This window comes from Dipodomys merriami, unplaced genomic scaffold, assembly GCF_024711535.1.
Source record: "Dipodomys merriami isolate MVZ:Mamm:240054 unplaced genomic scaffold, mDipMer1.0.p SCAF_248, whole genome shotgun sequence".
In the NCBI taxonomy this organism is placed as follows: domain Eukaryota; kingdom Metazoa; phylum Chordata; class Mammalia; order Rodentia; family Heteromyidae; genus Dipodomys; species Dipodomys merriami.
The window spans coordinates 1241995-1269096 of record NW_027203915.1 but is presented as its reverse complement, the minus strand read 5'-3'; positions in this window follow the sequence as shown (position 1 = coordinate 1269096).

The window sequence follows — 27102 nt, the reverse complement described above, 5'->3', positions numbered from 1 at the left end:
TTCCTGGCGTGCTGATGTTGTAGGTGTTTTTTTTTTTTGTACATTTTTCCTGGCTACCACAAGAACATGGGATAGGAGAAAGATCAGGTTGGAAGATTTTAGGAATGTCACAGAAAGGCTCAGGCTCCATTCTATGGACACTCATCAATGCCTCTTCTGGTCAGGAGAGGTACTTGATGGCCTTGGTTTCTTAGTCTTTACAAGAGAAGCAAAGACTAGCACTTCCTTCCCAGGGCCCAGCCCAAGCAGGATTCAGTTGGCCTGAACTAATGTACAGCAGGGGCTCTGTAGGGGGAATCTAACATTCAGCACCATCCAGACAAATGGTTAAAAATCTCAAGTTTGTCTCCTGGCTCTCTGCAGGTTCTCAGATACCTAGCCGCTTCTATTTCACTCAAAGAACGAACACCACATCAGGAGTCTTCTCAGATCACGCTTTATTGGAGAGCCTTTTAGTTGATGGGAGAGCTTGAGCGCGAGAGAGCGTGCACCCAAAACATGGCCGCTTATATAGGGAATAGGAACACGGGTCTTTCTATCATTGGTCGTCTGCCTTTCACCGTCACCAGGTGCCACGGGATTGGCTGGGGACTCTACGTGGCTCGCGCATGCGCAAAGCCCAGGACCCACCGTCTTGCCAAGCACTGCCTGAAAGGGAGTGGTTACCTCAAAGCTGCAAGGGAGTGGGCGCCATCTTGTAATGGCATTTACCCTGGCTCCCTACACTTTCCTTTCCATCCCTCCCTCCCACTTATCTTCCCTCTCCCCCTTCCTTCCTCTCTCTCTTTTTTGTCAGTGTTTCAGCTTGAACTCAGGGCCTAGGTGCTGTCATTGAACTTTTTCTTTCAAGAGTAGTTTTCTATCACTGAGTCACAGTTCAAATTCTGGTTTTTTTGGCTAGGATTACAGGTATGCGTCACTGATGCCTAGATCTTTGTCCCCTCCTTCCACCCATCCTTCCTACCTCCTTTCTGTTTTCTTGAATTCAGGGTCTGGGCACTGTTCCTGAGCTGTTTTGTTCAAGGCTGAAATCCTACCACTTGAGCCACAGTTCCACTTCCAGATTTTTGGTAGTTAATTGGAGATTGGAGTCTCACAGTGTTTCTTGCCTAGGCAAGCTTTGAAGCACAGTCCTCAGATATCAGCCTCCTGACTAGCTAGGATAACAAGGGTGAACCACCAACACCTGGCTTAGTTATCCTTTTCAAGAACTATAATTGCAGGCAGAGTAGTTAGTGCTATACTGAAACACATCCAGGCACTGTGAAAAGGTATATGTTTCAACTGGCCTAGGATCAAACATTATTAAAACCATTCACACTGGGGAAACTAAGCTCACTTAAACAGATTTATCCAGAAGACTCAAGAATCTATGCCTGATGCCAATGGTTCACATCTATAATCCTAGCTAATTAGAAGGCTGAGTTCTGAGAACCATGGTACAAAGCCAGCTTGGGCAGAAAGGTCTGTAAGACTCTTATCTCCAATGAAGAATTAAAGACCAAGAAGTGGAGCTGTGGCAAAGTGGCAGTGTGTCAACTTTGAGAATAAATCCTCAGGGACAGCATCTAGGGTCAAAGTTCAAGGCCTAGGAGTTGTGCATGTGTGCATATGCATGCACACATTCATAAAGCCCACATACAATCATACAAAATGTCTCTAGCCTGTTTTTCTCTTGGGTCACATGTGTTGCTCCAAGGAAAGATACTGGGACAGGGGCAGAGATTAGTCTGATGCCACTGACTCACCAGAAATTTTCCTCCTTTGTAATATGGAAATGAGGATACCTGACTTATATGGTTTTTGGGAGCATTAGGTGAGCTAACAATAAAGTGTGTGTGTGTTTGTGTGTGTATGTGCCAGTCCTAGGGCTGTCCCTGAGCTTTCTTGTTCAAGGCTGGCATTCTACTACTTGGGCCACTGGTGCACTTCCAGCTTTTCTGGTATTTAATTGGAGATAAAATGTCACAGGCTTTCCTACCCTGAGTTGGCACTGAACCACAATCATCAGATTGCTAGCCTCCTGAGTAGCTAGGATTGATTACACATGTGAGCCACTGGATTATAGCTGTAATAAGGTTTTAATGAAGGAGAGCTGGTGAGATTCTTCAGTATCTGTTTCATGTGACCTCCTCTGAGACCCCTAAAGTACAATCAGTGGGAGACTCTGCCTTCAAAGCACCAAGAGGAGTCAAGACCAGCCAAGTAATGCTGCATTGACAAACAGCCTGGCTTTTTCTACTCATAATATAAGTTCAAGGTGAGTCAGTAGGAGCTTCTGTTCTTCCTGTGAGGGACAGAGGCCACTGAGCAGAGTCTTTGCTCTGGCACACTTCCCTAAGATCACAGGCAAAGGGAAATGAATTCAGACTACATACTGACATGTTGTAATCATATGATTGTGCCTAACCATGAAAAGAACAGAAAGGTATAAGTCTACCATATTCCAGCCAACAATCAGTCAAATTTGACCATGCTACATGAATTACCCTCTTCCCATGGGACCAGGAAAAATCCCCTAAGTAAATTTGAAATGTCCTGCTATATGAAGCAATTCAAGCATGCATAGACTTGCCAGAAGATGAGAGTCACAGTCCTGCTGAGTCACAGGAAAATGCTGGTCAAAGTCAGGTGCCAGTGATTTACACATTTAATCCTAGATAGTTAGAGGGCTGAGATCTGAGAATCCTGATTCTAAGACAGCTCAGGCAGGAAAGTCTGTAAGAGACTCCTATCTAGAATGAACCTCCAAAAAGCCACAAGTGGAGCTGTGGATCAGGCAGTAGAGCACTGGCCATTAAAAAAAACTAAAAGACAGCACCCAGGCCTTGAGTTCAAGACCCAGGATCTGAACACAAACACATGTACAAACACACACACAAAGTAAAAAAAAACTAATTTAGTTCAAATGCATGTACACATGGTAAGTTTCAAAGAGGCAGAAACAAATATGATCACAGTTTGGAATGCAAAAAATACTAAGTCCCTCCAGTTCAGAGGAGAGTGGAATGTATGTTCACTCAGGGAACTGCATTCTGGAATATTTTGGGGGATCCTCCGACTAGGGTACTTCTATACTTCTGGTGAGTCAAAGGTAGCAAGTTTCTCAAGAACCAGAAACTCACCTTTCACCCCAATTCAAATGACTTGACGTTCTAAGAGGATCTTTGCACTCACTCCCCAAGGAATCCACAGCATCTGAGAAAGAAATAGGATGTGGAAAGATGAATAGGGAAAGAGAAGCAGGGAGGCCCAGGGGTCTCTGTGCAAATGGTAAAATGGGAAAGGGACTGACCTGAGTAGAAACAACAGGATCTGCAGGTGGGGATGAGTAAAGGGAGCAAAGATGTTGAGGGAACCAGTCCTACAGAAGGCATCACACCCTAGGATACAGGCATATGTGGAAAGAGTACTCCCCAGAAAGAGAATACTGGACGAGGTCAGGGGACAGGAGAGGGCAACAGAAAAGAGGCCTGACTGTAAAGTATGGAAATTTGAAATAAGAGTCCCAGAAAGGGGCACCAAGGGCCCTGCGTTCTAATTCTGACTACTGAGTGGTCAAATCTCTGTCCTCCGAGCCTCAATTTATTCCATCTGGGAAACAAACAAAAAACATGAAGAAGCACAGACTTTTTCTGGTGCTGCCTCTGAGGACATCCACCAGAGAAGGAGGGAAAAGGAGCTGCAGACAGGTGTTGGGTAGGGGAGAAGGTCGCACAGCACCAAAGCACTCCCCTAACCGGCTATGGGGATCAGCACAGCTCCTGCCCGCCCCACCATCATCTCCCTGGCCAAGAGGTGCCATCGTCCTGTTGCTGGCAGTCCAGAGCCCACAGCCCCAGGTTGGGCAGAAAGACCAGGGCCGCCAGTACCAAGGTGCCCATCTGCAGAAGCCTCTACTTCTTCAGCCAGTTCAGAGCCAGTCACCATCACCATGCCCCATGTGACTCGGCTGACCCCGGCAACCCTGCTGGCCCCGCAGCCCTGCTCCACGCCCACCACAAGACCCCCAGTTGCAGAAGCAGCAACTCACCAAACATAGTCAGCCGCCCCAACTCCCTAGCATTTCCGCATCTCCCCGGGTTGTAAGCCAGAAGATAACACTGACTCACTGCCGCGGGGGGGGGGGGGGGATGTTTACCACTGCCAATAACAATGTTGGACACTGTGGAGCCATCAGATCCACGATTCTCTATTCTACAATTGCTAGACAACGCCTATATTTGTTGACCTCCGTCTTCTTTTGGAGTGTTTCAGTCTGTCCGGATGCCATCTGAGGGTCCGACCTCAGAGATACCCCCTCCAACACTGCAATAGTGTATCCCACTCCTCCACTGATCCCCTTCCCACCCGATGGAGAGAAAGCAGATTTGAGTTGTCCGGCCCTAAATGGTGCCTGCTACACCCTGGTGAAAGGCCTCTGTTTGGGCGTGGTTGAGTATACTTCAGAATCCGATCCTGGCCCTCTTTGCTGCTGCTTACAAACTATGGTTGGGGGAGTCCTTGGGCTTTGCAGGTAGTGATTGATCCCTGCCATTCCCAGCCCCTGGAGTCTTGGACTCCCCACTCATCTTGGCAGGGCCCTGAGGACAACCAGACCTGACTTGACCCAGGGATCTCAGTGTCTTTTGGCATTCTTCCCTCCTCAGATCCTCAGCTGCTCCCACTGCCGTTCCTGGGACAGCCCATAGCCCTCCAGCTCCAGCCAGAGCTGAGCTACTTCCAGCACTAGAGTTTCCATCCGAATAGCTGGCCACTCCCACTCTCTGCACAGATCTACCTGCGCCTGCAGACAACCTCCTCTACCACTAGCCCCAGAGTTATGAACTATCACCTATATAGGAGTAGATGCCATATTGCTCCCTAGCCTGTGGGCAACATGGCACCACTAATCAATCTCTTTACAACAATCCTTGTCCTGTATGTGTCTGCCTCTGCATGGTCCCCTGGCATGGCCAGAATGGATTCTTTCAGTGTCCTGTGTGGTGAAATGAGGTCCACGCTGTAATTCCTGTGCAATTCTGCCCACAGGTCCTAGGTTTCCTAGGTTTCTTCGTGTAGAAGATATTAGATGTTTGGTGTGTTCACTCCCATACATAATACAGACTACAGTCAGCACCCACCAGCCTGTGACACCTGTCTGCCATGCCTAACAAAGTGGTGGGGAGATAACACAAGCCTATCTACAGGCTCCTTCTCACGCAGGTCCAGTCCCACACATATCCACTGAACACTCAGCACAGGCTGAGCCCTTCCTGAAACCTCAGATTCAGGGTTTGTCTCCATTCAGTCCTATTTGGCAAGCCATCAGCCGGCACCCATGTGTGCCATACTCTGTGCCAGGTTTCAGGAAGATGTGCAGGCAGTACAAAACCCTGGGAGCTGAAATGGGGGGTGAGGACTGAAACATTAAACAAACGTGCAGTTACCCAAGACAGTGAAATGTGTGCATTACTGTGGTAAGGTCTCTGAAGAAAGGCTGAACCACAGAGAATCTGGGCTTGCTCCAGTACTCATTCCTGAACTGTTTCTTCGACACCCTCCTCCCAGCCCTAGACAAGCATCCTGATGACTCTCACATTCCATTTCTTCTAGCTCCAGGCCAAACAGTAAGGGGTCAGTTTTTCTGACATCACAGCTTGGTCTTAACACCCATAACAAAACTTTGAAGGCTTGGGTCACCTTGGCTGACTCCACATTTCTGGGGATGAAATGCAAGAGTTAATCAAACTGGGCAGTAGTGCCTTTAATCTTAGCTACTCAGGATGCTGAGTAGCTAGTCCATGTAACACCCTCACAACACCTCTTCTCAGAACTGACCCTACCCACAAATTCCCATAGTCTATGTAATGTGACCTGTGACTGCCCATGTGACCCATGAGACTGCCACTAAAATGTTTAATTTCAGTCTATACCTGTCCATGGCTGCTGCCTCCATTTTTCCTTGGAGCAGCCCGGCAGGTCTGCCCCCTCCCCAATAAAGCTTTGAACTCATATTGGCTGTTCTCATGCACCTCTCATTTATTGCAAATTGGAGTCTCAGGCACTAATCTGACCTCAAACCTCCATCCTTAGTTCTCAGCCTTCTGAGTAGCTAATATTATAAGTGTGAGCCACGGTTACCCCACAAATTTAGCTATTTTTGATACCTCATGGATGTGGAAACACAAATTATAGTTTTTTACATCTAGTTTATTTCATTTGCAATATTTTATAGATTCATTCGTGTTATTGAGTGGGTCAGAATGTCATTCCTTTCTAATATTCAATAATATTCCCTTGGATGAATATATCACATTGTGTTTATCCATCAGTGGACATTTGGGTTGTTTCTATGTTTTCACTATAGTGAATAATGTCGTCAATAACATTATATGTCTTTTATATTGATCAGACTGATGTTAACAGAGTAGCCAGAGTCATCCTTTCATATGAAACTCAGATGAACTTTGGGGACCACCTGTGGCTTTCCTTTACATTAACTATCCATGAGAATCCTTACAGTCTGTGAGGTCTATATGGTATGACCAACTTGCATCTGCTTTTTTCCTACTTATGCTGAACTTGCTTTTTGTTAAATAAATAAATGTCCAACAAGTAAACAAATCAGGGACAGCCTTTTCAATTTTTTTTTTTGTTGTTGTTGGTCGTGGGTCCTGAACTCTGGGACTGGGTGCTGTCCCTGAGCTCTTCAGCTCAAGGCTAGCGCTCTACCACTTGAGCCACAACTCTACTTCCAGCTTTTTCTGCTTATGTGGTGTTGAGGAATTGAACCCAGGGCCTCATGCATGCAAGGCAAGCACTCTACCACTGAGCAAGCTTCCCAGCCCCATGCAAATTTGCTCTTTTATTCTTGTTTTCTTTTGGGGGGGTGTCCAGTCGTGGGGTCTGAACTCTGGGCCTGGGCACTGTCCCTCAGATCTTCAGCTCAAGGTTATCGCTCTACCACTTGAGCCACAGCGCCACTTCTGGCTTTTTTCTTTTTGCTTATGTGGTACTGAGGAATCGAACCCAGGGCCTCACGCATGCAAGGCAAGCACTCTACCACTGAACCACCTTCCCAGCCCTTGGGGGTGATTTCTATTCCAAATGTTCACTGGATTTGAGTTGTAGATGATGTCCAGGAACTGCGAGGCTTGATTTTGAGTAAGTGACCAAACCAGCTGGGCTTCCTTTGTTACTGAGCTGTAGCCTGTTGTTTGTCACTCAGGACTCTAGGTCAGCCCATGGGGAGGAAGAGCAGGGGTGGGCTTCCTGGCCCAATACATGACTCTACAGCATCCTCTCCTGGTCAGCCACAGAGCTATAGGCACTCTTGTCTGGTTCTGGTTTCATAGTTTGTTTCCAATCCTGGGGCTTTAACTCAGGGTCTGGCCTATCCTTGAGTGTTTCGTTCTCAAGCCTAGGGATCTACTACTTGAACTACAGCTCTACTTCCAGATTTTTAGTTGTACATTTGAAATAAAAAAATCTCAGACTTTCCTCTCAGAGCTGGCATTGAATGTTAATTCTCAGATCTCATCCTCCTGAGTAACCTAAGATTGCAGACATCAGTGACCACCACTGGCATCCAACTAATCCTAGCTTTGCTCCTCACTGGCAGAAAAACATTGGGAAAATTATTGAACTTCCTAGTCACTTGTTGGAATGTTGAAAATGATTTGTTTTTGTAATGCTGATCCTAGCTAGGGCTTGATGCTGTGCTTGTGTTTTTGTTTGTGTTTCTTTTGTCTTGTCAACTGTGGGGCTTTAACTCAGGGCCTAGGCACTATCCTTAAGCTTTTCTGTTCAAAGCTAGTTAGTGTTCTACCATTTAGAACCACAACTTCACTTCAGGGTTTGTGGTGGTTAACTGGAGATAAAACTCTCACTGACTATCCTACTCTGGTTGGCTTTGAATCCCAATCCTCAGATCTCAGCCTTCTTAGTAGCTAGGATTACAGGCATGAGCCACTATCACCATCAGCTCCTTGAGCTTTTTTAAAAATTAAAGTTAGTGCTCTACAATTTGAGCCACAGCTCCACTTCTTGGTGTTTGATAAGCCCCACGACTGACAAAACAGTCTCATGGGCTTTCCTGCCTGGACCAGCTTCAAACCACAATCCTCTAACCTCCATTGCATGAGTAGCTGTGATTATAGGTATGAGCAACTGGCACCCAGTTTTTATGTTTCTTAAACCAAATTAAGTCACTTTCTAACCTCCATCCTTTAAGAACTTCTGTTTCAGAATAAAAGTTAAATTCCCCACCATAGCCTAATGGGCCTTACCTTAGCTAGTGGTTCTCAAACTCCTCTAGAGAGCTTGTTTGAAGCAGGAATATGTATGTGTATGTATACACATTCTCTAACCCCACTCACACTAAAGTGTTAAGCTTAAAAAATAAAGCTATTCTTTTTTTCTCATTGTTATATCTACAGTGTCTACAACTAATAAACACAATTGACATAAAAATAATGAACCCGGTACAAATATATGCATTATTTAAGTCCCTGAAGTCATAATGAATTTCCCAATTTTTATTTAAAGCACGTAACTACATACACAAGAATTTAGCAACTCAACAAACTCCAATTAGAATAAACTCAGAAATCCACACTGTTGCATTGTAATTAAATTGTTGAAGACAGAGAACCTCCAGAGTCAAACACACAACTCATCATACACAAGAGATCATCAATGAGATTATGACCAATTTTCCATCAGGAATGTAGGAGGACAGCAGACAGCAAGAGCAACAAAGTTAATGTGCTAAAAGTAAATATTGTCATCCAACCTTTCCAAAAGAAGAAAATTTGGACACCAGTGGCTCTTGTATGTAATTCTGGCTTCTCAGGAGGCTGATATCTGAGGATTACAGTTCAAGGCCAGACTGGACAGAAAAGTCCCCATGAGACACTTATCTCCAATTAACCACTCAAAAATCAAGTGGTAGAGCACTAGCTTTGACCACAAAGAGGCTCAGGGACAGTGTCCAGGCCCTGAGTTCAACTCCACACCTGAAAAAAAAAATAAAAAGAGAAAAACTTCCCTCAAAAATGAGAGCCTAGCTGAGTACCAATGGCTGGGTGCCTGTCATCCTAGCGACTCATTATTCTGAATTTTGAAGAGTATCTCCAATTAACCACCAAAACAAAACAAAACGAAAAGCCAGAGTAGAGCTATGGCTCAAGTGATAGAGGACAGGCCTTGAGGGAAAAATCTTAAAGATGTCATGAATGCCCTGAGTTCAAGTACCAGAAAAAGTCCCCTCTCTGGCCTGAATCTTTCCCAAAAGAAAAACCAAATAAAAGCAAAAAGATAAAAAATTCAATATTAGTAGCTCTCTCAAACACACAAAAATTGAAATAATAGCAATGAAGTGGGCATGCTGGTAAATCTGAATAGGGCTTTACTGTTATAAAACAACAGCTATAAATGATAACTAGTTACATATTTTTGTTGTTGGTCATGAGGCTTGAAATGTGGGCTTGGGCACTGTCCCTGAGCTCTTCAGCTCAAGGCTAGTGCTCTACCACTTGAGCCACAGTGCCACTAAGACTTTTCTGGTGGTTTATTGAAGATAGGAGTCTCATGGACTTTCTTTCATGGGCTGGCTTTGAATCATGATCATCAGATTTCAGCCTCCTGAGTAGCTAGGATTATAGGCATGAGTCATTGTCCCCTGGCTAGTTACATATTGTTAAAAGAGAAGTTCTATGTTTCAAATGTAGTCTCTAGTTTTAAACTAGATCCCTCTCACTAGACAAAGGATCTACCACTTGAACCCACTCCCCTAGGCCTTGCCTTTCATTAATTTAGACTTACCAATCCACTGCCTCTTGCTTACAAATCAAGAACCATGTGATAAATTATTTTTCTCATAGACGGTATTAACTGCCAGTAACTCCTAGTGGAAGTGGATATTTCCACCACCAAGTGAAGTGGGAGAGAATAGAGAAAGGCCCAGTGACCCAGTGGTCCCAGTGCAGGGAATACTGCATAAAAGGAGAGAAATGTACATGCAAATGATGGAAATCCACAGAAGGTAGAGAAAGGCAGCCTGCACCTGACTTCACCTCCTGACTTCCCTTCTCCCATGCATGGTTGAATCCTTCTTGGCCATATTTATCACTATGTATCCTTTCTTAGCAATACCTCCTGTACTTCAGTTATAGGTTTGAAGTTTCTCTTATTCTGAGAGTTTGTTTGTTTTGTGATTTCATCTTGTATATTCTTACAGCCTTTTACTTTTAATAAATCATTTCCTCAAGTGGTGTGCCAGAGATTTTGAGTTTTTTTTAATAAAATAGTATGACACCAAACATAAAGAATCAGGGTTTAATTTTTAATGTTGATATCACTCTGGAGTCTCTGGTAAGCTACGGTGTGCCTAGGACTTCATTGTGTTGCACCATGGATTCACAGATTGTTGGACCAATTCCCAGGACCTACCTACAAGAAGACTGAGGTCTTTGCACTGGGATCCTGGTGCTAGTGTCTGTGCAGGAGCAGCTCCTAGGATCCCACAGCCCTGAAGAAGAAGAGAGGTGTTTGGCCACTGTCCTCATGGTTCCCCAAACACTGCCATGGTGGTGAACATAATCATCCCCCTTGACCCACCTGAAGTCAATAACAATAGTCCTCAAGGTCTAAGAGCTAGACCCTGGCTGTAATTGGCCCATTCTTCCTTGATGTCACTGAGTCCAGCTGGATTGGTCCATTTCCTCACTGATCTCACATGTCATTGTGAGGTCCCTGAAGTGGTTCCAGAAGGAGGCAGTTTCTGTGCAGTGCTGAGAGATCTCCTTTGATGACTACTGGACTAAATTAGAGCTAGGTTGATACATTTTTAGCTTGGGAGGGAGGTTTTGTGTTTTGTGGGTTTGGAGATTTCTGTTATTTTGTGGTTTAGATTGTGCTACTTTCAGTTAAGATATGCCACTACTGAATTGATTTAGCTGTTTCATTAAGATTTAAGACCCAACACATTGATTTTGCTAATTTTAATTATGATTTGCTACCTACTGTATTTATTTAGCTAAGTATAGTTAAGATTTACTATGCATCATATTTAATGAGCTAAGTTTACTTAAGGTTGATTCCCTGCCATCCCATCAAGAAAATGGAATCAAATGACAACAAATACACTACATTCTCCTCCAGGGAAGAGGAGATCCTTGCAAGCCAATACCATGTACAGCATGTACATTGTCTATGGCAGCTATGGGGAAGACAGAGTGGTAGCAGTGAAAATATTGGAGAGGGAAGACTACCCTATGCTATGAAAAACGAGGTGGACATTGTTAAGGCTCTGAATCACCTCTACATGTACCTGATAATAGAAACAGCCACCAAGGGAAACCTGCTAATGTGGATCAGAGCATCATGCCACCTATTTGAGAATGAATCCAGGTTTCTGAAGCAGATAGCAATTCCTGTGCAGTACTTTCATCTGAATAGGATGGCATATGTTGACCTAAAGCCTGACAACATCCTACTGGATGAAAATGGCAATATTAAAGTCAATGACTTTGGGTTAAGCCTGAGGCTTGCCCTAGGGCAGTTGCTCACAGAAATGTGTGGTGCCTACATATTCCATGCCCCTGAAATGTACCTGCAACATGTTTCAAGGTGGATCTCTGGGGCCTGGTCACCAGCATGGTTTTTATGATTATAGTAAAATTCCCATTTAAAGGGATGACTTCCAACCAGCCATGTATACAAATTATACAGGGCGTATGATGTACCATATCACCTGACTGCAAAAGGACATAACATCCTTTCACAGCTGCTAATTGTAGACTCACAGCAGAGGCCAGCTTCACACCAGGTAATGGTAGAGTTGTGGAATGCTGTCTGTGTCCAGGTGAGCCACTGTCCAACAAGTTAGATCCAACAATTGTCACCAGAATGTGATTCATGGGATCCAACAAACTTCAGACCTACACATTGCTACTACAGAGAACATTTGATGAAGTGATGGCCACTTACTTTCTGATAAAAGATATTTTAAAACAAGTTAGTGCCAACCCTGTGAAAACTAAATCAATGCACCTGCAGTGTTTAACCATACCCAAATATCACAAACCTTCCCACTTTCCTTGTAAAGAGGAGGTCAAGTTTAACATGACCATCTCAGTCTCTTCTGCCAATGAGCAGCGAGACATAGTGTCACCCTGCTTGCCTTTCCCCTCTGCTTCTTGCAGAGGAGCTCCATTCCCATCATCTCACACCATAATTTGGTGGCTGCCCTTTACTGCTTCTCCCTCCTGAAGAGCTATGAAGAGACAGTTTTAAAGCCAAAGCCCTGCCTTGTGCACAGCCCCAGGATGAGAACAGAGTCTGCAGTGTTAGCAAGAGGCAGGGCTGCAATGAGCCTGGAATGAAGCCTATGAGATATGTGGCCTGGTATGGAAGAGCTGCCAGAGAATGCTGCACAGAAAGTTCATACTACTGTGTTCCCAGCATGCCTAGCAAATACTTCTGGCTGCTCTTGCCTTAGGAAAAGAGATAAAACGTCAGAGGAAAATGCCCTTCACTCTGAGCAGCCTAAGAATGATAGAAGAGACTCTAACTCATAAAGAAAATGGGGCAAGAGGGAAGTGGTTAGCATGATAGTCCCTGCTCTTCACAGATGGTGCTGCTGTCTGCAAACCAGGGAACAGAACAGTTGCAGGGAAGGCAGAGAAGAGCCCTGAAAGACATCAAAGCCATTCAGAGCCAGAAGCCCTATCACTGAAGCATGAAGCTTCTCACACACCCATCTGGGTACAGCAAAATAATCCCAGCCCCAGGGGGGTTGTAAGAACTGGGGCATGCAAGAGAAATGAGCCTGAGCCTCTAAACACTTATAACCTATTAGAAGATGGCTCTAGTCACAAATTGTACTGCCTGAATACACTTAAAACTGACTTTTTCAGGAAAACAAAGTGAAAGTCTTTCAAAGATAAAACAGGAACAATCATTTTCATGAGGAAACAATTGAGGTCAAACTGTCTGTGGTTTCCTAGAAATGCTGTCCTCTAAAGACATGACATCCTGGGGCTGGGAATGTGGCTCAGTGGTAGAGCGCTTGCCTTGCATGCTCGAGGCCCTGGTTTCGATTCCTCAGCACCACATAAGCAAAAAAGAAAAAAGCCGGAAGTGGCGCTGTGGCTCAAGTGGTAGAGCGCCAGCCTTGAGCTGAAGAACTGAGGGACAGCACCCAGGCCCAGAGTTCAGGCCCCACGACCGGACCCCCCCCCCCCAATAAAAAAGAGATGACAACCTTAGCACACTTAGGATGAACAAGAATAGCTTAGAAGTGTTTATCTTCTCATTTTAGAACTAGCTAAATGACTTCAGCTTTTAAGCTTGAATTCTAATTTTTCTTATAGTGTATAGACAAATCCCTATTCCCTTGGTTCAGAAATCTGTGGTATAAATCTGTGCATTTTATAAATCTATGAATCTATGAATACTATAACCTATAAGAACTTGTAAATTTATTCCCTTACTTATGCAACTGTAACCCTTCTGTATATCACTTTGACAATAAAATTAAAATAAAAAAATCTGAATTCTAGAAGCAATATTATAAGTATTATGTAACTCAGTTCTTAAAAAAAAACAAGTTTATTTGCGAGAGAGAGAGAGAGAGAGAAAAAAAAGAGAGAGAGAGAGAAAGAAAGAAAGAAAGAAAGATAGAAAGAAAGAAAGATAGAAAGAAAGAAAGAAAGAAAGAAAGAAAGAAAGAAAGAAAGAAAGAAAGAAAGAAAGAAAGGAAGGAAGGAAGGAAGGAAGGAAGGAAGGAAGGAAGGAAGGAAGGAAGGAAGGAAGGAAGGAAGAAAAAGAGAGAGAAAGAGAAACCAGATCAATTGCTGCTGGTGAAGATCTTGAATTTTGCACCTCCCCTCCTGTGAGAAAGAGACTCAAGACTGATTACCACTGCCTGAAGTCACGACCCCAACACCATGACTAGGACATAGCAAAAAGGAAATGACAAAAATCAAATAATGCACATTCTATCAGTTTCCTCAAGGTTGCACAGCCTAAGGGATCAGAGAATGAAGATGCATCTTAACATAGATTGTGAATTTTCAGTTCTAGACAAATGACCCCCCCCCCCCGGCAGAAAGAAAAACTAAAGGTTTTTGTTGTTGATGGCAGTGGTGGTTTGGGTAAAATTTTGGTAATCCAGTTTGGTTTTACTTTGACCTTTTTTACTTTGTTCTTTTCTCGTTAAAAGAAATTCTTAGTTTTTCCTTGAATCTTATGAAATAATGCTTTCAGTTCTTTTGTATTTTCCATATTATATTTTTCATTTTAAAATATTTTTCCTCTCTCTATCCATGCCCACTCCATCTCTCTTGTCAATGAGCTTGAAATCAGGTCATGAACACTGTGGAGTGGACACTGTGTGATGGAGGAAAAGTAGCTTGGGTATTAGTATTAGCATTAGTTTGTGTGAGTTATGGACTGTGGCAGTGAATGTGTATCTACAAGGGAGATCAACTTCTGCTCTCTTGTCCTGAGGCAGCTAGTGAAGATGAGACTTACTGAGCTACAGGCTGGTGAGGAGGACCTGAGAAGGAAGATACCTGTCCTCAGCTGCCCTTGTCCCTTACATGTTCTTTCACTCAGCTCAATAATCAACACAAATTTGTCACCATCCTCTTAGCCTCAGTTCAGTAGGACACAAGGCCTCTGTTAATTAGTTTTAACTGCTCATCAGGGATGATCAAAGAACAGTGAATTCTTGGAACAGACATAAAGTGGCAATTGGTTTGGGATGTTCTGAGTTCTGAGCCTTCTTGGGTGCCAAGTAGATCAATGGTCACAGGTGGGTCACCTACTGGTCAGGAAGGTTTCCTAGAGACCTTTGACTGAGAAGATGCTGAGAGAGGATTGTCACAAATAAGCACTCTCTCATGTTTTTCAGAGAAAGTCTATTTATAAGAAGTATCCTATTTTTGGTCAGGAATAGAAAGGTAGAGGCAGTAGGCACAGGTTCATGACTTGAACATTTCCCTGGCTCAGGCTGTCCCCTATATCTAGCATTATTATTCCCAGAGTCACTTTGTTGCAGAAAGATTTAAGACTAAGACTTGCTCTTGGTTCTGGATTCCATGACATCACGCAGAAGAATCAAGAGTTGGGGGAGCTCTGTATCCAGCACCCAATTAGATTCTTTTCTCATTACCATCACTCAGGAGTGTATTGAATCTGAGGAAGTGTTCAAAATCTCTTACTTTCAATTCTTTCTCTCATCTTTCCTCAGGGCTGTGTTAAAATCACAGGAAACAGTAGATGTTCTCTATGACTTGCAAATTATTTAATCACATAAAGAAAGTAGACTTAAGGCTCACCTGTCTTTCCCCATGGTTAACCAATTGGAACAACATAGACAACTCCAAACATGGATCTTTGCACAGAGTAATCTATACATTGTATAGATTCTATATTCGATTTGATTCCAGGACACCAAAACTCAATCCTTTGATTCCTGTCACTGTTGTTTCTGTCTGATGTGTTCTTTCTATGTGGACTCCTCTCAGTGAAGGTATTTGCCCACATAATCACTCTGTGCTGTTTAAGCACTTGCCACACTGGAAAATCTTCAAGTTAGGTTAATTAGGTAGGTGATCAATGAGATCACCACATGTTATTCAGGCAAAGAGCAGTTTATTTCCGAACTTCTGGTTTCAGGACAGATTGGGGTTTCCAGGTGGCTAGAAATGGCCAAATCACCCCTGGGCCATGTCTTATCTAAGGTAGGGGTGAGGAGAAGGTGTGGCTAGGTGAGGGAAGTTGTGGTCAGGTGGGGGAAAGCTGTGGTGAGGTGGGAGAAGATGTGGCCACCTCAGATGTGGCTATGATCTCAGAGCCTAGGACCCTCCCACAGTCAGATGAGAGGAGTGATCAGGGGGCAGACCAATATGTGATCTCAGAGAAGGGGGAGACGACTGCTTCCAGGTATGCCAGTTATATAGTTCACACAGGTACTGGTAGAAGATGTATAAGATGTCGGGGTGGGGGGTAGTCATCTGCATGGAGTCCTCCCTGGGTGTACCTTACACTTCTCAAGCCCACACTGACTCGCAGTCAATTTGACCAAAGGATTAAGACCACCAAAATCTTTTTTTGGGGGAGGGGTCCAGTTGTGGGGCCTGAGCTCTAGGCCTGGGTGCTGTCCCTCAGCTCTTCAGCTCAAGGCTAGCACTCTACCACTCGATCCACAGCACCACTTCTGGCTTTTTTCTTTTTGCTTATGTGGTGCTGAGGAATCGAACCCAGGACTTCATGCATTCAAGGCAAGTGCTCTACCACTGAGCTACCTTTCCAGCCCAATAAGACCAAAATCTTGAACAGAGAGTCCTGACAAAATGGACCAATCTCTCATGCTTCTGCTAGTAGTTATTCTACTCTCAACTTCTGAGAGAAATTACTTCTGTTTTTGTTAGCTTCCATGTTTGTGTGAGATTGCTCAATTTGTTTCTGTACCAGGATATTTCACTTAATGTAATATCTTTCATTACCTTTCAACATCACACAAAGAAAAATGCGTTCCAGATGTTAGATATGCAAGCAATGCATAATGAAAACATGGAACATCATATTGTACTTCAAAATAACAGCAATATAATTTGTAATCAAATAAAATCTTTGAAAAAAATTATTACTAATTGTCACATTGTCACCTATTCTACACCTAATCTCTGTGAGAAGTTGGTTCTATTTTTCAAAGCTTCCATTTTTGTGTGAGATTGCTCAATAGTTTCTGCACATTGTAATTTAACAATATAGGATCTTCCATAGTCCTCCAAGAGATTGTAAATGACAGCCTTCTTCTCACCTCTGCTTTAATACTTCACACTTTAGTTTTCATTTGCACTTTGAAGGGAAAGCCAGGCACTGGTGGCTCATGTCTGTAACCCTAGCTTCTCAGAAGGATGAGAGCTGAGGATCGCAGTTCAAAGCCAGCCTGGACAGGAAAAGTCCATGAGACTCTAATCTCCAATTCACCACAAGAAAAGCAGAAGTGGCACTGTTGCTCAAGTGGTAGAGCACTTTCCTTGAGCTGAAGAGTTGAGGGACAACACCCCTGGCCACTGTTCAAACCCCATGATGGACAAAAACAAACAAAAGAAATAAAATCTTGAGGGGCTAAGTAATACTCATTGCCTCTTGTCTTCTTGTTTTAAAAGATATATTTTATTTTTTATTCTGAATTACCTCTTAGAAAACTTTTGAACTCAAATGACAGTTTTCCTTAATGAAAGAATTACAATCACCAGCACTGTACCAAGCTTCTAGACTTAACATGTTTTTGTCTTTTTAAACACATATGCAATATTAGAATAGCATTGAAACCAAATCGCATCACACAGATAAACTTTTTAACCCTCTGTGTAAACCTTTTTTTTTTTATTTTTAATACATCCAAGGGGCAGTTCTAGCAATACCAGTCATATCACTCAATTTACCACCAGGTTTCCAGGGTCCATCTGCAAGGAAGAGAGGACAAAGGCCACTCACCACTCCTATAGAATGGGCTAATTCCCATCTGCCTCTTTAGGGTTAGGTAAACTGCCTTTGTGCCAGCTTGCCCTCTTCTACCATGTGTGGACTTCCCCAGGCCTGGTTAAGCTTCACTTCTGCCTGTTCATCCCTCACCCTTAAAGATAAGTCTTCTATTGGCTCCTGCTGTTTTTCCCTCTCCTTTTTTTTTTTTTTTTTTTTTTTTTTTTTTTTTTTGTTCTTGGCTGGAATACCCAAGCAGTTTTAGACAGATAGACAGGTAAAGTTCATAGTGGTGGTAAGCAAATCTTTACATTCAAATTATTAAGGAGCCAGGAAAGTGGCTCAGTGGTAGAGCGTTTGCCTTGCATGCATGAGGCCCTGGGTTCGATTCTTCAGCACCACATAAGCAAAAAGAAAAAAGCCGGAAGTGGCTCTGTGGCACAAGTGGTAGAGCGCTAACCTTGAGTTGAAGAGCTGAGGGACAGTGCCCAGGCCGAGAGTTCAGGCCCCATGACTGGACCCCCCCCCAAAAAAAACCCCAATAAATTATTAATACTTATCCCGGGATTTTAGCTATGAGAAATAAATCCCAAATTGCCAATGCCTTTTTTCTAAGACAGATAACTTGATTACAATGTAAACAGCCTTATGTTCAGGCCCCACGCCCGGACCCAAGAAAAATTTTAAAAAATACAAAAATAAATACTGAAATTGTTGAAGGCACAGCAAGAATGAGATGAAGCACTGAATGAAACCTCTTTTTCCCAGAGAGAAGATTTGTTCAGAACAGCCTACAGGGCCCACGCTTTTATTCTTACCTTTTATGGAGGCCAAGATGAGAGAATCACCTTTGAGGCCAGCTCTGGCACAAAAGGCCACCAAAAATCATGAAGTAGAGTTGTGGCACAAGTGGTATAGTGTTAGTGTTAGTTTAAAAAAAGATAAAATGTCAAGGATGTTATATCAGTTCCTGAATTGAAGACCTCATACTGGCACAAAAATATTTCTTCATGAAAGTGTGAAAGTAGAGCTCTTCATGGAAGCAAACTGCTCTGGACTTCCCTAGAATGACTAGCTTATATAGGATCTGGAGTCTTGGTCTTGGTTTACTTATTAAGCATTTTCTGATGTAACAGATATTTTTTTTCTAAATGCCTCCAGGATATGTTTAATTACATAACTATACAGTGGATATATCTAGGCTCTAGAAATTCTAATGTTAAGTCAACCCTTGTGTTTCTGTAAAAGAAGACAGTATATTTGTTGGAGGCCACAATTTGGAAGATGGAATACTGGAGTCTTTATTATACTGCTAGCAGTCTGCAAGCAGCCTGTTGTAACAAAGACTTGCAGTCCACAAATACACTTAGCATGGAAACAGGACAGCAAGGAAAACAAGAATAAAAACAACACCAAGAAACCATTCAGCACCAAGAGAGTGCTGAATTGGGACACTATGATAACCAGAGACAAGCCAGGAGATAGGACTCAGGACATAATCACAGAGACATGTGGCATGGCATCTGGTGCCACTAATGGTCCAACCTAAATAGGGCCAGAACAGGGGCAGGTCCACAGGATATTTCGAGTCCCAGGCATTGGACTAACAGAATGAGCAACATAATGCCCACCCTTGCTTCCAGGGATCCAGGTATATCCATCAGCTGTTAGGCAGATGAGAGATGGGGGTACTGACTTCCCCCAGCATGAAGACAAGTTGGCAGACCTTACCATCCACCATGTGGCCAATATAGCACCAGCCAGACCTGACCTCCTTACTTAATATTAACGATTTTATAAAATCACTTTATAAAATGTTAGAGCCTCTGTATCATTTTCTATACAGTTCAAGAACTTGCTTTATGTAAAAGCCATTTTTCTTGAGCTCCGCCCCTCAAAGAAAAATTCTCACATTCACCAAAAATTAAACATCCTTCTTTTGAACAGTTTATTACTTCCTTCTTCCTAATTGCCTCCTTTATTCTCTCCCTCTCTCACTTCCCCCCTTCCTCCCTCCCTTCCTCCCTTCCTTCCTCCCTCCCTCCCTCCTTTCCTTCCTTCCTTCTTTCCTTCATTCCTTCCTTCCTCCCATCCATCCATCCTTCCTTCCTTCCTTCCTCCTTCCTTCCTTCCTTCCTTCCTTCCTTCCTTCCTTCCTTCCTTCCTCTCAGGGACTAGAAGTGATGCTGGAGCTCAAGTGGCAGATGGCTTTTTTTTTTTCTTAATTTCAATTTTTGTGAGAGATTGCTCAATATGTTTGTGTGCTTGGTTATTTCCACTAATGTCATATCTACTTTGTCCTTCTATGAGATAGCAAATGAAAGCCTTCTTCTCATCACAAAGAAATATATGTGTTCTGGGTATTGGATATATATTCATTGCACAAAAAAATATGGAACAGCACATTGTATTTCAAAGAAAGTGCAATATAACTTGTAATCAGCCTCTAGAACATTGAGTAAACGCAGGCGCATCACATTGTACAAACTGGTGTTTTATTATAGCTCACTCAGCAAACAACTAAATGGGACAAGAGTGAATCAATCACAAGTTGCTCATTACCAGTGATTAACTAAATAAAAAAACAAGCACTGAAGTCACTTTGGGGTTCTCCCTCAAGGCAAAATGCAGAGACTCTTGTCTTTATTTATCCACCATATTTTTGAAAACATGTATTTTATTGTAAAGATACTGTACAGATTGGTTATACAGTTATATGAGGAAGGTCATGAATATATTTCCTATCAAGCATTGTTACCTCCTCAGAGGTATGTATGTATGTACTGCAATAAGGACTAATATCTTCCAACAGATCTTCCATTCAAAAAATGAACTGGAATAAGAAATTTGTAATATAATGCATGAATCACACGTACAGAGGGAGAGTTAAGGGAGCAGTAGAAAAATGGTTGTTCTCATGTTTTTGCCTCCTACCATATCAGCCTTTTTTTTAGGGGGGAGGGGGATTTGGTCGTGGGGCCTGGGCACTGTCCCTCAGCTCTTCAGCTCAAGGCTAGCGCTCTACCACTTGAGCCATAGTGCCACTTCCGGCTTTTTTTGTTTTGCTTATGCGGTGCTGGGAAATTTAACCCAGGGCCTCAGGCATACAAGGCAAGCGCTCTACCACTGAGCTACTTCCCAGCCCCTCATAACAGTCTTTACTCAACTATTTTCCCCTAACCATGTTGGGACTGAATCCAGTCCCAAAGGGCCAGAGCTCATGTTTCTTAGAAGTTTATCAAATTACTCTGACAAGCATTCCTTAGTACAAAAGACAGAAGTTAATAATTTCAATCTCTGAATTATTTGTTGAGACTGGAAATAATTAATGCCCATCACTTGTTTCTACATGCTTTGAATAATATAGAAGGACACCATCCCCACTCAATACATTAAGAGGATGAGAAATGTTGGCTCAAAGAGAGCTGAAGAGTGAAGAATGGTTTCCCAGCACACCTAGCTTACCTCTGCCATGAAGGATTTCTCTGTATAATTTACAGAGGTTTTCTCACAAAGATTTTCCTACATTGGGCTTCTTTCCTGAGTGAATGTGTTAATAATTGCTGAAGGTTTGCTTCTGGTTGAAAGACTTCCTCTCATGTTTATATTTACAGAGATTCTGTCATGTGTCCATTCTCTGATACCTGTAAAGATGTGACTTCTGGCAAATATGTTTTCTATACTCATAATTTCTCTCCTGTGTATGCTCTCACATATGACGAGGACTCACTTCTGATTGAAAATCATTTCACATATGTTCTGTTCACTACTTTCTTTTCTCCTATGTGAGTCAGTTCTCTGATAAACACTGAGTTATTCCTTTCAGATCAAAGGATTTCCGTGTTAGTAATATTTTTAAGATTTCTCCCCTTGGATCCATGAATACTTAGTAAAGGACTTTTCACATTTGTTACCTTTGTATTTTTTCACCTGTGTCTATTCTCTGATTCTAACCAAGTTATGTCTTTTTCTGGAAACCCTTTCCACACATTTTTCCTTCATATGATTTCTCTCCTCTTTGTGTGTCTGTGTGTTGTGTGTGTGTCTGTGTGTTTTCTGTGTCCTGTGATGAACACTGAGCTATGTCTTCTACTTGAAGGACTCCACATCTGCTATATCATAAAGATTCTATCCTGTATGGTTCCTGTGTTGCAATCTCAATTTTCTTACAGAAGAAAGACTTTCCTCATTTGGTACAATCCTGTTATTTCATTTGTGTGAGTCAACTTATGTGTGTTAAGCTGTGACCTCCAGGTCTTTCCACACTGTTTGCATTCATAAGGTTTCTTTCCTTGTGTTCTGTGATGGATGTTAAGGTGTGACTTCCAGGTGAAACAATTTCCATGCCTGCTACATACATAATATTTCTCTCTGGTGGGTTTTTTCTGATGGACAGAAAGGTGTATGTTCTGGGTGAAAAACTTTCCAAAAAATTACATTCTTAAAATTTCTCCCTTGTGTGTGCTCTCTGGTGGACAGTAAGGTATAGCTTCTGGGTGAAAGACTTTCCACACATATGACATTCATAAGGTTTCTTTCTTGTGTGTGTTCTCTGATGGACAGTGAGGGTTGATCTTGGCTGAAAGACTTTCCACACATATTACATTCATAAGGTCTCTCTCCTGTGTGTGTTCTCTGGTGAAGTGTAAGGTTTCTGTTACAGGTGAAAGACTTTCCACACCTGCTACATTCATAAATTTCCCTCCTGTGTGTGTTCTCTGGTAGACAGTAAGCTAATGAAAGACTTCCCACATACGCTACATTCATAAGGTTTCTCTCCTGTGTGTGTTCTCTGGTGGACAGTAAGGTGTGACTTCTGGGTGAAAGACTTTCCACACATGTTACATTCATAAAGTTTCTTTCCTGTGTGTGTTCTCTGGTGTACAGTGAGGTTTGACTTCTAAGTGAAACATGTTCCACACATGTTACATTGATAAGGTTTATCCCCTATGTGTGTTCTCTGGTGGCCAGTAATCTGTGACTTCTGGGTGAATGACTTTTCACACATGTTACATTCAAAAGTTTTCTCTCTTGTGTGTGTTCTCTGGTGGACATTAAGGTATGCGTTATGGGTGAAAGACTTTCCACATAGTTTACATTCATATACTTTCTCTCGTGTGTGTGTTCTCTGGTGGAGAGTAAGGTGGAGCTTTTGGGTGAAAGACTTTCCACACATGTTACAGTCATAAGGTTTCTCTCCAGTGTGTGTTCTCTGGTGGATAGTAAGGTGTATCTTCAGGGTGAAAGACTTTACACACACATTACATTCATATGGTTTGTTTCCTGTGTAATTTCTCTGGTGGACAGTAAGGTGTTTCTTCCAGGTAAAAGACTTTCCACAAATGTTACATTCATAAAGTTTCTCTCCTGTGGGTGTTCTCTGAGCGACAGTAAGGTGTGTCATCTGGGCAAAAGACATTTCACATTGTTTATATTCTTCAACTACAGAAGACACACGAGGACCATATGCAGCAAACATCTTACCAGGTTCACTGAAAACACTCATGTTCTGATATACAGTGACCTTTTCTGTGCTCATTCCTAAGGAGTTCCCATTATTCTTAATCAGTTTTGACTTCTGTTTTGAGCTCAAATTAAAATTTCTTATAAGTCTCACTTTTTCCTCCCCTTTGTTACTATTCATGCCTGCTACTTCAGATAAATATTTATTGTGACTTTCCTGACAGGTGCTAAACATATCCTTCATTTCTTGGACATCTAAAATGAATTATAGAAAAATAGACAAAAACAAAAATGAGATCCATAAGTTCCTTAATGTAATGATGTTTTCTCTCATTCTAACACTTACAAGATTTCTAAACATCAAAGCATTGTTTTATGCAGAATATATACTTTTCTTCTCAATATAGTAATTAAGAAATTAGTACTGACATTTTACAAAGGAAAATGAAGTTTTTCTGTTTTTCAGATTTTTCTCAAGGAAATATTTATTCAAATTATTCATATATGTTCTCTTAATACTTTGATCCTGAATCTCACTCTATGACCAGCACCACTGATAAGAAATTGTCTTTATCAGAGGATAGCAGCCCTAGCATACTCCAATTTTCCTCCTAAGTGTATACTACTAGTTAAAAGAAAATGAGATCTCCTTTTCTACATTTCTCATTGTTGTTTTCTCTTTAAGAATGACTTCTCTAAGGGAATCTTACTGCATTGTTGGTGGGAGTGTAAACTTGTTCAACCACTTTGGAAAGCAATATTGAGTTTCCACAAAAGACTCCACATAGAGCTCCCCTATGACCCAGCAATCCCACTTTTGGGCATTTACCCAAATGTTTACAAACAAGACCACACTAAAGCTACCAGCACAACTATGTTTATTGCGGCATTATTTTCCATAGCTAAGATCTGGAACCAACCCAGATGCCCCTCAGTAGATGAATGGATCAAGAAAATGTGGTATATATGCACAATGGAATTCTATGCCTCCATCAGAAAGAATGACATTTCCCCATTTGTTAGGAAATGGAAAAACTTGGAAAAAATTATATTAAGTGAAGTAAGCCAAGCCCAAAGAAACATAGGTCTCATGGTTTCTCTTATTTGCAATATCTAGTATATGTATGAGTCAAGCAGAAAAGTTCAGATGTGATGTGAGGAAAATGAACCCTTAGATATGTATTTAAATGTTTTTTTTTCTTTCATGCATTTGTTTCTAACTCATTTATAAGATTATTTCTTTGTTGCTTTGTATGTCCTTCCCCCACAGTATAACCCCTGATTTCACTATATTTGATGTTGGTATAATTTGTGGAGGAGATGGGGAAAAACAAGTCGTTTAAGGATACAGGTGGACCCATTGCAACTATGAGAAGCACAAGTTGCCATGTCAAAAATGAACTTTACAACGTTGCTGTGGGCCGGGGGGGGGGATTGGGTGGGGGGGCAGGGGGGAGGCTGGGAATGGATGTGAAGGGTAAACAAAAGAGGAGGCTGCAATGCTTGATAAGAAATGTACTCATTATCTTGCCCATGTAATTGTAACCTCTCTGTACAGTATGTTCACAAAAAATTAAAATTAAAATAAAAAAAAAAATTTGGGGTCTAGTTGTGGGGCCTGAACTCTGGGCCTAGGCACTGTCCCTGAACTCTTCAGCTCAAGGCTAGCATTCTACCACTTGAGCCACAGTGACACTTCTGGCTTTTTTCATTTTGCTTATGTGGTGCTGAGGAATTTAACACAGGGCCTCTGGCATGCAAGGCAAGCGCTCTACCACTGAGCCATCTTCCCAGCCCAGCCTTATGTATTTTAAAATACCAGATTTTCTAATTTTCAAATTAAAGAATCCTTAAAAAAAAGCCTTTTCCAAAAATGTGATAATTCTTTGTGTGTGTGTGTTGGGGGGGGGGGTTTGGGTCCAGTCGTGGGGCCTGAAATCTGGGCCATGGCGCTGTCCCTCAGCTCTTCAGTTCAAGGCTAGTGTTCTACCACTTGAGCCACTGCACCACTTCCAGCTTTTTTCTTTTTGCTTATGTGGTGCTGAGGAATAGAACTCAGGGCCTCAAGCATGCAAGGCAAGCACTCTACCACTGAGCCACCTTCCAAGCCCCACTATGTGATAATTCTTTAAAATTTTTGGTAATGTCCAAACCTCATAACCTTTTGAATTTCAAACTTAAACTCACACAATTTTTTTTACCACATGTTGACAGTTTTTAATCTTGAACATGTTCACACACATACAAAACACACACAGACCTTTTTTTTTTTTTTTTTTTTTTTTTTTTTTTGGTCTGTTTGTGGGGCCTGAACTCTGGGCCTGGTTGCTTTCCCTCATCTCTTCAGCTCTAGGCTAGCGCTCTACCACTTGAGGCACAGCGCCACTTCCAGCTTTTTCTTTTTGCTTATGTGGTATTGAGGAATCGAACCCAGGGCTTCAGGCATGCAAGGCAAATGTTCTAATACTGAGCCACCTTCCCAGCCCCCACACACAGATCTTAATGCATGCAAAAATGAAAATCAGTTGTATGTACATTTTCTGAAATTCAGTGGCAAGAGATTTATTTTCACCAAAAAATCTTACACTTACAGATGACAAAAATTTAAGATAAGACTTTAACAAAGCACTCTTTTCTTTTTTGGGGGTGGAGGGTCTGGCCGTGGGGCCTGAACTCTGGGCCTGGGTGCTGTCCCTTAGCTCTTCAGTTCAAGGCGAGCACTCTACCACTTGTGCCACAGCACCACTTCTGGCTTTTTTTTTCTTTGTGCTTATGTCATGCTGAGGAAGAGAACCCAGGGCCTCATGCATGCATGGCAAGCACTCAACCACTGACCCACCTTCCCAGCCCTAACAAAGCACTTTTTCTTAGCTGTGCTTTTTCAGGGCTTGCTTGTTGAGCCAGGTATTTTACCAATTGGCCTTTTAAGTACCTTCGGTTGGAGGAAGGCTGTGGGATGGGGCTGGGGGGGTCACCTGAAACTAAACTGGCCTGATTCTATTACCCAATTTTAGACAAGAGCACTTTATAAATGGTTACACTATCAGGACCAGTTCAAAGTCCAAACCAGGCACAAAATCTTCTACACTGGACAGCCACCACAGGGAGAAAATGCAGCCTAAAGCTTTTCCATGCCCCACCTCTTGACTGCTGTAAATCAAGGAGGGAAACTTAGCAGGCTCAGCCTGAGACTGGAACTTTTATTCCCCTCAGAGATGTTCAAGTAAATAAGAAAACACAAATAAACACAAACACCAAGGATCCAAATTTAAAACTGATATCCATTCTAAAACAAGACAAAACAACACAAAAACCGAAGGCAGAGTTGGGGACTAATGAGCCCCCAACTCATCTCTACCAAAACTCTATGCTCTCCCACTGAGCAAGCTGAATCCAGAGTCTGCTGCATGAGCCTGCCACTCTCACCCAGAACTTCTCTACCTCAAAAAAACATATAACAGAAAACACTCCAAAGTAAACAAGACAGACTAGTGGCTACAAAGACAAAATCAGGTCTCAGTGAATGGGGCATCATCTCACCACCATTCACAAGTGGGACTCAAATCCATTTACCAGGAGACTCGAACCCCCTCTACTCACCTCCAGAGGATTTTTCTTTTAGATTCCTGCAAACATTGGCCCAGGGGCCTTCCAAGGCAGAGGAGAAATCCCAATCATCTTGGGGCAAGGGAAAGAAGTCCCTATCGTCCATTCCCTCAGATTGACAGGTTCTCCCCCATGCTCAGACCCTCTGAACCAAGGCCTGAGGCTAAGATCTTGCTGGGGCCACTTGCAGGTGGTCAGTGGCAGTTTCATAATTGACAAAGAAGCAAGTTACCAAAGCAGAACCAGCAGGGTTAGCCAAGGGGGTGGGTTTTCTAGCAAGTCTTGCCACACCAATATATATGGGATCTGGTCCGAATGGCCATGTGGTCCTGGAACAAAAATCAACCCCTTGACTCTGAATATGGTTGGTATGTCGAAGGTCCCTTCAGCTGGCCACCCCATGTCAAAGGTGGCCCATTCCGACTGGCAGCAAGTAATTAGTTTTTCCTTTTTTAATTTCCACACTCAAATTGTATGCTCTTTCTTTTACACCCTTGAAATGGTCAGTCAGGAGGGAAAGGGGGCGGTCAGAGTCTGTCCCATGTCGTC